This window comes from Triticum urartu, chromosome 1A, assembly GCF_056163025.1.
Source record: "Triticum urartu cultivar PI428250 chromosome 1A, HENAU_Tu73, whole genome shotgun sequence".
Lineage (NCBI taxonomy): Eukaryota > Viridiplantae > Streptophyta > Magnoliopsida > Poales > Poaceae > Triticum > Triticum urartu.
In genome coordinates, this window is record NC_141873.1 from 42501065 (window position 1) to 42512311 (window position 11247).

At 41.9% G+C, this 11247-nt stretch overlaps 1 pseudogene; it reads right to left on the bottom strand.

Moving 5' to 3' along the window:
• Window positions 1-2940: 2940 nt before the first annotated feature.
• On the bottom strand, window positions 2941-5759 carry LOC147989813 (uncharacterized; annotated as a pseudogene).
• Window positions 5760-11247: the final 5488 nt, after the last annotated feature.

Consider the following 11247-nt stretch of genomic DNA (forward strand, 5'->3'; position numbering starts at 1 on the left):
ATTTCACCCGGAACACTTCCGATATCCAAACATAGGCTTCCAATATATCAATCTTTATGTCTCGACCATTTCGAGACTCCTCGTCATGTCCGTGATCACATCCGGGACTCTGAACAACCTTCGGTACATCAAAATGCATAAACTCATAATATAACTGTCATCGTAACCTTAAGCGTGCGGACCCTACGGGTTCGAGAACAATGTAGACATGACCGAGACACGTCTCCGGTCAATAACCAATAGCGGAACCTAGATGCTCATATTGGCTCCTACATATTCTACGAAGATCTTTTATCGGTCAGACCGCATAACAACATACGTTGTTCCCTTTGTCATCGGTATGTTACTTGCCCGAGATTCGATCGTCGGTATCCCATACCTAGTTCAATCTCGTTACCGGCAAGTCTCTTTACTCGTTCTGTAATACATCATCCCGCAACTAACTCATTAATTGCAATGCTTGCAAGGCTTAAGTGATGTGCGTTACCGAGAGGGCCCAGAGATACCTCTCCGACAATCGGAGTGACAAATCCTAATCTCGAAATACGCCAACCCAACATGTACCTTTGGAGACACCTGTAGAGCTCCTTTATAATCACCCAGTTACGTTGTGACGTTTGGTAGCACACAAAGTGTTCCTCTGGCAAACGGGAGTTGCATAATCTCATAGTCATAGGAACATGTATAAGTCATGAAGAAAGCAATAGCAACATACTAAACGATCGGGTGCTAAGCTAATGGAATGGGTCATGTCAATCAGATCATTCAACTAATGATGTGATCCCGTTAATCAAATAACAACTCTTTGTCCATGGTTAGGAAACATAACCATCTTTGATTGACGAGCTAGTCAAGTAGAGGCATACTAGTGACACTCTGTTTGTCTATGTATTCACACATGTATTATATTTCCGGTTAATACAATTCTAGCATGAATAATAAACTTTTATCATGATATAAGGAAATAAATAATAACTTTATTATTGCCTCTAGGGCATATTTCCTTCAGTAGCGCCGCAAATAGAGATTGAATTTATCGAGATCAAAATTGTGATTCTCATGCCATAGATGTGTGTTTGCTGTCTCCCATTCTATAACATACGGCTCTAGTCTAACTAGCCAGTCAGCAGTTGTCCTGGTCATGCCCTTCCTTGTCGTCCTAAAATTGTGGTGTGTGTTCAACAATTACCTAAAGCTTCGAATGGAGTACTATGAAAGATAACGCAACATTGAAAACTTAGTTAATACCCGTGGATGTGTGCTGGCACTGGGTTCTCTATAGGGGGAGGCAGCTCTAACTACAGAAGACCAAATTGCCTCATAACCCTCTGTTGTGCCATCTCCTTGACGAAGACATCAAAGATGGTTTTTTATTTTGTCATCCAGTAATCTCGGTCCCTTGTGCATAGCACAGACAGACCACCAGGGTATCTCGCTTCTATGGCTGCTTCCGTGTAGGGCTGCCAGATGACCCCGGTGTACGCATCGAACTGCTCGTTCAATGCTGTGTATGCCTTCCTGGTATGATCACTAGCAAAGCGTCTCTGTAGAAAACAAAAGTTAGTAGCCGCTAGCATCGAACTATCTCTTGTGCAGAAAAAAGTTACGTTAAACTATAACACGGTGCATACCTCGCGACGTGTCCAACACAGACCGAAAGTAGGCATGTCGATGCCGCCAGCATCAAACATGGCGTCTATAGGCTCACGAACACGTACATCTGGTCGCCCTATAGAGAACCTCTCCCACGACCATAGCTGTAGGAATAGAGGGCATCCAAGAAGGGCTGGCTTTCTCGATGTAAGCTGGCAACCGTTGCACATACCTCGGTATGTAGCCGCTAAGACCGCCAAACCCCAAATCCTCTGTCTGATCTGATCCGCCGTCTGAGCGCTCGCTATCTCGAGTGCCATAGGGATGTAGAGCGCGTTAATAGTGGTGACATGGTTCTCTATGAACATCACCTTGCCGAAAAGCCACATTAAGTAGGCCTCCAGGCTCCGAGTGATCTGTTTCGCAGTCAACGGCGCCCGGAAGTTTTGGATCTGCATTAAGCAAATAGAAAGTTTTAGTTAGCCGCAGTTATTTTCTGTAAAACCATATGCACGATAACTTGAAGATAAGATGTTGGGGAAATTACCCGGAAATTGGGCAACCACTCATACTTAGGTCCGTGATGCTCCCATACCGGATCCGGAGCATCCGGAAAAACACCATGAAAACGTTGTGTAAGGGCTAGCTCCCAACCAGCCGGTGCTTCCAACGGTCCTATGGCATGACCTGCCAACGGTAGTCCGAGCAAAAGTGACACATCCTCCAGAGTAGGAGCCATCTCTCCCCATCGGAAGTGAAACGTGTGGGTCTCTGGCCTCCAACGGTCCACTAAGCAGCTCAGCAAGGACCCGTCGATGGCGATGCATTTCTCACCCGGGATAGACTCAACCAGACGCGCGAAAGGTTAAAGGCCGGCCCATTTCAACCTTCATCAGAGAACATTTCAGTTAGTGTCTCCCATTAATATGCATGTCAGTGTGCAAATTAATAAAACACGTACCGCTGAAGCCATCCTGGGTGTATCATCCAGTTTTCTTTAGGAGTGCGAGTGACCAGAGGCTCAAGCTTGCGCTCATACCATATCGCACCACGATGACCCCTATCAATGTCCCCATTCAGCAACCACATTCCCGACATTCCTGCACATAAAAAAATTCAGAACATAGTGCCACACTTAATACAAATTCAGAACATAGTGCCACACTTAATAAAAATTCAGAATATAGTGCCACACTTAATAAAAATTCAAAACATGGTGCCACACTTAATACAAATTTAGAACATAGTGCCACACTTAATACAAATTCAGAACATAGTGCCACACTTAATACAAATTCAGAACATAGTGCCACACTTAATACAAATTCAGAACATACTACTGCTAGCTTAGCTTCTTCCTCTCGCCCTTACTCCTCTACTGCCTCTTCCTCCTCTTCTTCCCCGGTTGCCTCGTCCACGCCCAGTGACGAAAGTGGGACAATTAGTGTCCCTATGGCCAAATTCATTGCACAGAATGCATTGCCTAGTCGGACCTCCTGCTTCAGATTCATCCATATCATTCCGGATGCGCCGACAGTGCCGTCTGCCTCTACTTGTACGCATATGCTCTGGGTTTGGAATGTAACGCCTTTCAGCGGGGTTGACGCTGTTGAAATTACTCATTGATCGAAAACCCATCAGCTCACCTGTCCAGGTATTGAGGACAGACTCTTTCAGAAAAAATGGAGACAAAAACGATATTGCGTCCATTCCAAGTTGCCCGCAAGCAGCAAGTACATGTGAGCAAAGTAGGTGAAGAAATTTCGGTTTGTTGCATGTGTACTCACACGTTGGCCAGGCTTCATTACCAATTTTCACCTCATGCGTCCTCAACTCATTTGCACATCCGAATTTGTTGTTGGCTAAGCGGACCTCAAACCTTCTTTCTTGATTACCGATGGCGACTACAGTGTGTGATCTAGCTTTTGCATCTTGTTGTCCATGTACTTCGTGACTCTTTCACAGTACCGTGTATTCGGGTTGTTGAAGATATGTTGCTCTGCTTTTTGACGTCTATCTCTGAAATACTTGACGGTGCCATAGAAAATACCCTCAACGATGGCTGTAAGTGGCAATGCTCGGTTTCCTCTGAGGACAAAGTTGTATGTTTCTGCGAGGTTTGTTGTCATGACACCGTATCGTGCTCCATGTGTGTCATGTAGCAAAGACCACCTCTCTAGAGGCTCATGCTCTATCCACTGCTCGAAGGTTTTAATCGACCTCCCAAGCCTTCTCCTAGTACCAGGTGGGTCAAAGCCTGGCAGGTGACATAGCCCAACAGGCTCCTCCTCCACGGCCGCTGTTCCTGTTGCCAACTGTGCAGCTACTGCTTCAACATGTGCCCTCACCGCTGCATCTCTTGCAGCTTTCCTGTCCCTCATGTGTCTCTGCGTGCACACATTAAGTCTGTCGCATATCAAATTGTACTTCCATAGTTGGTTCTGCTTGCAGAGTTTTTTGAACAGATTCATCAGGTTCTTATTTCTAAACTGCGAGAAGAAATTAGCCCCCAGATGGCGCATGCACCAACGGCTCTGCAAGTCCTGCCATGGAACTTGTTCCTCAGGGCCTGGGTTTGTCAGTGTCCTTATCGCACTGAGTATACATGCATGCCTGTCATGAAGGATGCACACATTGGGCTTCTCCTTCACAACTGATATTTTCAACTGCCTGAAGAACCATGTCCAACTTTTAATGTTCTCACTCTCCACAAAAGCAAATGCGAGTGGGACAACTTGATTTTGGCCGTCTTGACCTATGGCTGTCAGGATCTGACCCTTGTACTTGCCTGTGAGAAAAGTACCGTCAACACATATCACCGGTCGGCAATGCCTGAAAGCTTAGATGCATACACCAAAAGAGAAGAAGAGACGATGCAGCACCCTCACAGTTGGGAACTCTGGCATGAACATGTCTTGGATATCGATATAGGTGCCTAGATTCCGCTGCTGCAGGGTGTGGAGGAGCTGGACAACAGAGTCATATGCATCAAAATAAGAACCAAATCTCCTCTAAAGCGCCGCATGCTTAGCCCTCCAAGCCTTGCCATAAGAAATTCTGTACTTGAACCTGGCGAAGACTTTTGTCTGGACTGCCTTCACTTCCATAGCTTTGCCCTGCACTATCTCATCGTAAAACAACCGAGCAATAAGCGTGGATGAAAGGTTGGCATGATCCTGAGGGATGTAGGGAATAAGACAAGTGTGATTAACTAAGTCACTTATCACCCAACTTGTGCCATACTTAGGGAGAAAGCCGTGCACCCTGGCGGGCCAATCTGCGTTCTTGCATACCATTGTCAGGAATTTCTGACTAGACACCTGAGCTGTGAAAACCCTTTGCGTGGACATTGCCCAGTTAATTATTGCATCTTTCAGGGCTTGCTTGTTCGGATACATAGCACCCGTCGCAATATTGTTCTGGTGATATTGCCAGGCTGAATCATGTCCATCATTCACGGTCATTGCAGATGAGAAGTCATGATTCCACGATGCAGGATTCGGGACCTCCTCTGCATTTTCTTCTTCATCTGACTCGTCAGAATCATCGGCATGACCCCTTTCAACATCGGTGTCTTCTTCTTCCATCTGGTCCTGCATTTGCCCATCTACCTCGTCAGCGTCCACCTCGCCATTGTAATCACCATCAGCATTTCCTCCTTCTACCTGACTACTCTGCCCTGGTTCATAACCATAAGCATTTCCTCCTTCTACCTGACTGCTCTGTCCTTGTTCGTAACAATCATCTCCAGCATTTGACATAGATAACTGCCTCCCTACACTGCTATGACCAGGATCGTAGCCACCCTCTCCTTCATGTGTAGTGACCTCCTTCACGACGGGAAGAACTAAAGCAATAGGATTGCATCCCCTTCGTTCACAACCTTGTAACCACCGCACCCATTCGGAGTTTCGCTCTATCGGCCTCAAATAAAAGTAAATTATTGAACTTGACCGTGTCCACAATGCATGAACACCGACGGTGTGTGTTTCAGTATCAAGACCTAAACTTGCCGCAATCCATTCTTTCAACTGACTGACAGACCATGTTTGAGGTGCGCTCATTGGCACATCTATATGAGTAAATTCACTCAGATCTGCTCCCATCTCAGTTGTTTGGACAGTACCAGGACCATAGCAAAATCTGAAGTTCACTACATTAGACATCTCGGCTCACCTATTTTTTTTCAACAACGAAATACAGGTATTAAGCAACAATTTAATATACCCCCACTAAGAAATATTAGACATGTCTATATATTAGATAGCTATATATATTACAGAATATTAAAGGAGCAACTAATACAAGTATTAAGCAACAACTTAAAATGCTCACCAAGAACACCTAAATATTTACGTTTACTACCGGAGCAACTCCAATTACTGACACACCTAAATATATTTACGTTTACTACCGGAGCAAATAACAATAATCGCACACCGGAACCGGGAAATAAAATGCTCACCACGACCACCTAAATATATTTACGTTACTACCGGAGCAAATAACAATAATTGCACACCGGTACCGGGAAATAAAATGCTCACCACGACTACCTAAATATATTTACGTTTACTACCGGAGCAAATAACAATAATCGCACACCGGAACCGGGAAATAAAATGCTCACCACGACCACCTAAATATATTTACGTTACTACCAGAGCAAATAACAATAATTGCACACCGGTACCGGGAAATAAAATGCTCACCACGACTACCTAAATATATTTACATTACTACCGGAGCAAATAACAATAATTGCACGCAACTTCGAAAATAAAAATGTTTGTTGAAATATACCCTTGTAGCGTGCGTGCGAACGACGAACGGCGGCCTTCAATCACCGGAAACTCCACCAAACTACCGGAGCTTCACCTCCACCACAGTGCCCCAGCTTCACCACCACCACCTCCACCTCCACCACCGCCACAACCTCCACCAATGCGCTGAAAAAATGCTCCAACAAAATGCTCACCACGACCACCACAAGCTACCCCATCAGTAGATCGAGGTCTCTTTTGGCTCCCCTAACTATGTAGAACCCATTCACGGTGCCAAATCCGCGAAAAAATGGGGCATTTTGGTGTATTAATTGGAGCTAGTTCGTGTAAGAGAGAGGAGGAAGGAAGAACAGAGAGAAACTTGCGGTGGGAGAAAGGGAAAGAAGGAGGAGAAAGAGGCGTGTGCTGCGGGGCCGGCTCCCTGTCGGCCAACAGCTGGCTGACTGGGTCGCCCGTGACCCAGCCCGCGCCGACAGCCAGCGCCCGACGTGGCCTGGCCAATAGTCGGCCTCCGCGTGGCCGAGAAGCCACCTGTCGGCTCGCAGTTGGCCGATAAGGCCTAGTCGGCCTGCTGCTAGCTGACTAGGACCAGTCGGCCAGCTGCTGGCCGACGGTGTATTATTTTTGAAAATAATTTTTTGGGTGTAATATTTGTGCAAATTACTAAAAAAATGTATCATTTTAAAAAAATTAGCCCAAAGAAAGCTATCCCTACAAAATCATATAGTCTGGCTATGCTCCATCTTCACCACACAACATATTTAAATCATGCACAACCCCGATGACAAGCCAAGCAATTGTTTCATACTTTTGATGTTCTCAAACTTTTCAATCTTCACGCAATACATGAGCGTGAGCCATGGACATAGCACTATAGGTGGAATAGAGTGGTGGTTGTGGAGAAGACAAAAAGGAGAAGATAGTCTCACATCAACTAGGCGTATCAACGGGCTATGGAGATGCCCATCAATAGATATCAATGTGAGTGAGTAGGGATTGCCATGCAACGGATGCACTAGAGCTATAAGTATATGAAAGCTCAAAAAGAAACTAAGTGGGTGTGCATCCAACTTGCTTGCTCATGAAGACCTAGGGCAATTTGAGGAAGCCCATCATTGGAATATACAATCCAAGTTCTATAATGAAAGATTCCCACTAGTATATGAAAGTGATAACATGAGAGACTCTCTACTATGAAGATCATGGTGCTACTTTGAAGCACAAGTGTGGTAAAAGTATAGTAGCATTGCCCCTTCTCTCTTTTTCTCTCATTTTATTTTTTTATTTGGGACTTTCTCTTTTTTTATGGCCTCTTTTTTTTCTATTTTTTTATTTGGGCTTCTTTGGCCTCTTTTATTATTTTTTATTATTTTTCGTCCGGAGTCTCATCCCGACTTGTGGGGGAATCATAGTCTCCATCATCCTTTCCTCACTGGGACAATGCTCTAATAATGATGATCATCACACTTTTATTTTTCTTACAACTCAACAATTACAACTCGATACTTAGAACAAAATATGACTCTATATGAATGCCTCCGGCGGTGTACCGGGATGTGCAATGACTCATCAGTGACATGTATGAAAGAATTATGAACGGTGGCTTTGCCACAAATACGATGTCAACTACATGATCATGCTAAGCAATATGACAATGATGGAGCGTGTCATAGTAAACGGAACGGTGGAAAGTTGCATGGCAATATATCTCGGAATGTCTATGGAAATGCCATAATAGGTAGGTATGGTGGCTGTTTTGAGGAAGATATATGGTGGGTGTATGATACCGGCGAAAGGTGTGCGGTATTAGAGAGGCTAGCAGTGGTGGAAGGATGAGAGTGCGTACAATCCATGGACTCAACATTAGTCATGAAGAACTTACATACTTATTGCAAAAATCTATTAGTTATTGAAACAAAGTACTACACGCATGCTCCTAGGGGGATAGATTGGTAGGAAAATACCATCGCTCGTCCCCGACCGCCACTCATAAGGAAGACAATCAATAAATAAATCATGCTCCGACTTCATCACATAATGGTTCACCATATGTGCATGCTACAGGAATCACAAACTTCAACACAAGTATTTCTCAAATTCACAACTACTCAACTAGCATGACTCTAATATCACCATCTCCATATCTCAAAACAATTATCAAGTATCAAACTTCTCATAGTATTCAACACACTCATAAGATAATTTTATTATTCTTTTTGTATACCTAGCATATTAGGATTTTAAGCAAATTACCATGCTATTTAAGACTCTCAAAATAATATAAGTGAAGCATGAGAGTTCATCTATTTCTTCAAAATAAAACTACCACCATGCTCTAAAAGGTATAAGTGAAGCACTAGAGCAAATGACAAACTACTTCGAAAGATATATGTGAAGATCAATGAGTAGTCGAATAATTATGCAACTATCTGAAGACTCTCTAACATTTAATAATTTCAGATCTCGATATTCTATTCAAACAGCAAGCAAAGCAAAATAAAATGACATTCTAAGAATGGCAAACATCATCTCAAGAAGCAAAAACTTAGGATCGACCGAAACTAACCGATAGTTGTTGAAGAAGAAAGGTGGGATGCCAACCGGGGCATCCCCAAGCTTAGATGCTTGAGACTTCCTGAAATATTATCTTGGGATGCCTTGGGCATCCCCAATCTTGAGCTTTAGTGTCTCCTTAATTCCTCTCATATCACGGTCTCCCTAAATCTCAAAAGCTTCATCCACACAAAACTCAACAAGGACTCGTGAGATAAGTTAGTATAAACCATTGCAAAAACCTTATCATACTCTACTGTAGCAAATCACTAAAATTATTATTCAACATTGCATACTAAAGGCCTATGCATATTTAATAGTCCTATCCTCAAATATAATCATTAAAGAAGCAAACATATGCAAACAATGCAAACATAACAGCAATCTGCCTAAACAGGATAGTCTGTAAAGAATGCAGCAACATCTATACTTCCCTAGATCCAAAAATTATGAAAGAAAATTCCCACTGTAGTAAATTTATAAGATCTTAATATGCAAAAAAATTCAACATTTTATCACATTCTGAATTTTCTAGGGAATTATTACAACAGCGGTAAACTTTCTGTTTTCAAACAGCAACATGAAGACTTGTAAAATAGGCATAGTAAAGGCTATCAATGCCACTTTTATTGAAATAAAAGATGAAAAACATTGTTCTAAATAACAGCAAGCAAATCCTAACAAAATAAATTGACGCTCGAAGAAAAACACATATCATGTGGTGAATAAAAATATAGCTTCAAGTAAAGTTACCGATGAACGAAGATGAAAGAGGGGATGCCTTCCGGGGCATCCCCAAGCTTAGGCTCTTGCCTATCCTTGAATATTACCTTGGGGTGCCTTGTGCATCCCCAAGCTTAGGCTCTTGCCACTCCTTATTCCATAGTCCATCGAATCCTTACCCAAAACTTGAAAACTTCACAACACAAAACTTAACAGAAAACTCATAAGCTCCGTTAGTATAAAAAAGTAAATCACCACTTCAAGGTATGTAATGAACTCATTATTTATTTATATTGCTGTTAAACTTACTGTATTCCAACTTCTCTATGGTTTATAAGCTATTTTACTAGCCATAGATTCATCAAAATAAGTAAACAACACATGAAAAGCAGAATCTGTCAAAAACAGAACAGTCTGTAGTAATCTGAATCAAACGTATACTTCTGGAACTCATAAAATTATCAAATAAATTGTTGGACCTGAGGAATTTATCTATTAATCATCTGCAAAAATAATTAACTAAATAGCACTTTCCAAATAATAATGACAGCAATTCTCGTGAGCGCTAAAGTTTCTGTTTTTTACAGCATGATCAACAAGACTTTCTCCAAGTCTTCCCAAAGGTTCTACTTGGCACAAACACTAATTAAAAGCATGAAACCACATCTAAAAAGAGGCTAGATGAATTATTTATTACTAAACAGGAACAAAAAGCAAGGAACTAAAATAAAATTGGGTTGCCTTCCAACAAGCGCTATCGTGTAATGCCCCTAGCTAGGCATGATGATTTCAACGATGCTCACATAAAAGATAAGAATTGAAACATAAAGATAGCATCATGAATAATATGACTAGCACATTTAAGCGTAACCCACTTCCTATGCATAGGGATTTTGTGAGCAAACAACTTATGGGAACAAGAATCAACTTGCATAGGAAGGTAAAACAAGCATAACTTCAAAATTTTAAGCATATAGAGAGGAAACTTGATATTATTGCAATTCCTACAAGCATATGTTCCTCCCTCATAATAATTTTCAGTAGCATCATGAATGAATTCAACAATATAACCAGCACCTAAAGCATTCTTTTCATGATCTACAAGCATAGAAATTTTATTACTCTCCATATAAGAAAAATTCTTCTCAATCGGAATAGTGGGAGTATCATAAGAGACTCGAATACTATAAACTGTTTCCACATTAAAAGAGTAATGTTCAGAGAAGGGGTAATCATAATCATTACAAGATTTATAAATATAATCACTACATTTTATAGCATAAGTATCATCACAATAATCATCATAGGTAGGAGGCATGCTATCATCATTATAAATTTGCATATCAAAATTTGGGAGACTAAAAATATCATCTTCATCAAACGTAGCATCCCCAAGCTTGGGACAAACATTAATTGCAGCAAATATATTCTCAAAAACATCATCTTCATCAAACATAGCATCCCCAAGCTTGGGCCTTTTCATATCATAAGCATAATCACTCTCATCATTAATAGTATGGATAGCACCAATAGTATAGAAATTATCATATTCTTCCAAACAAGTGCCAAAAAGATTTTCAAGATCATAAGAAGT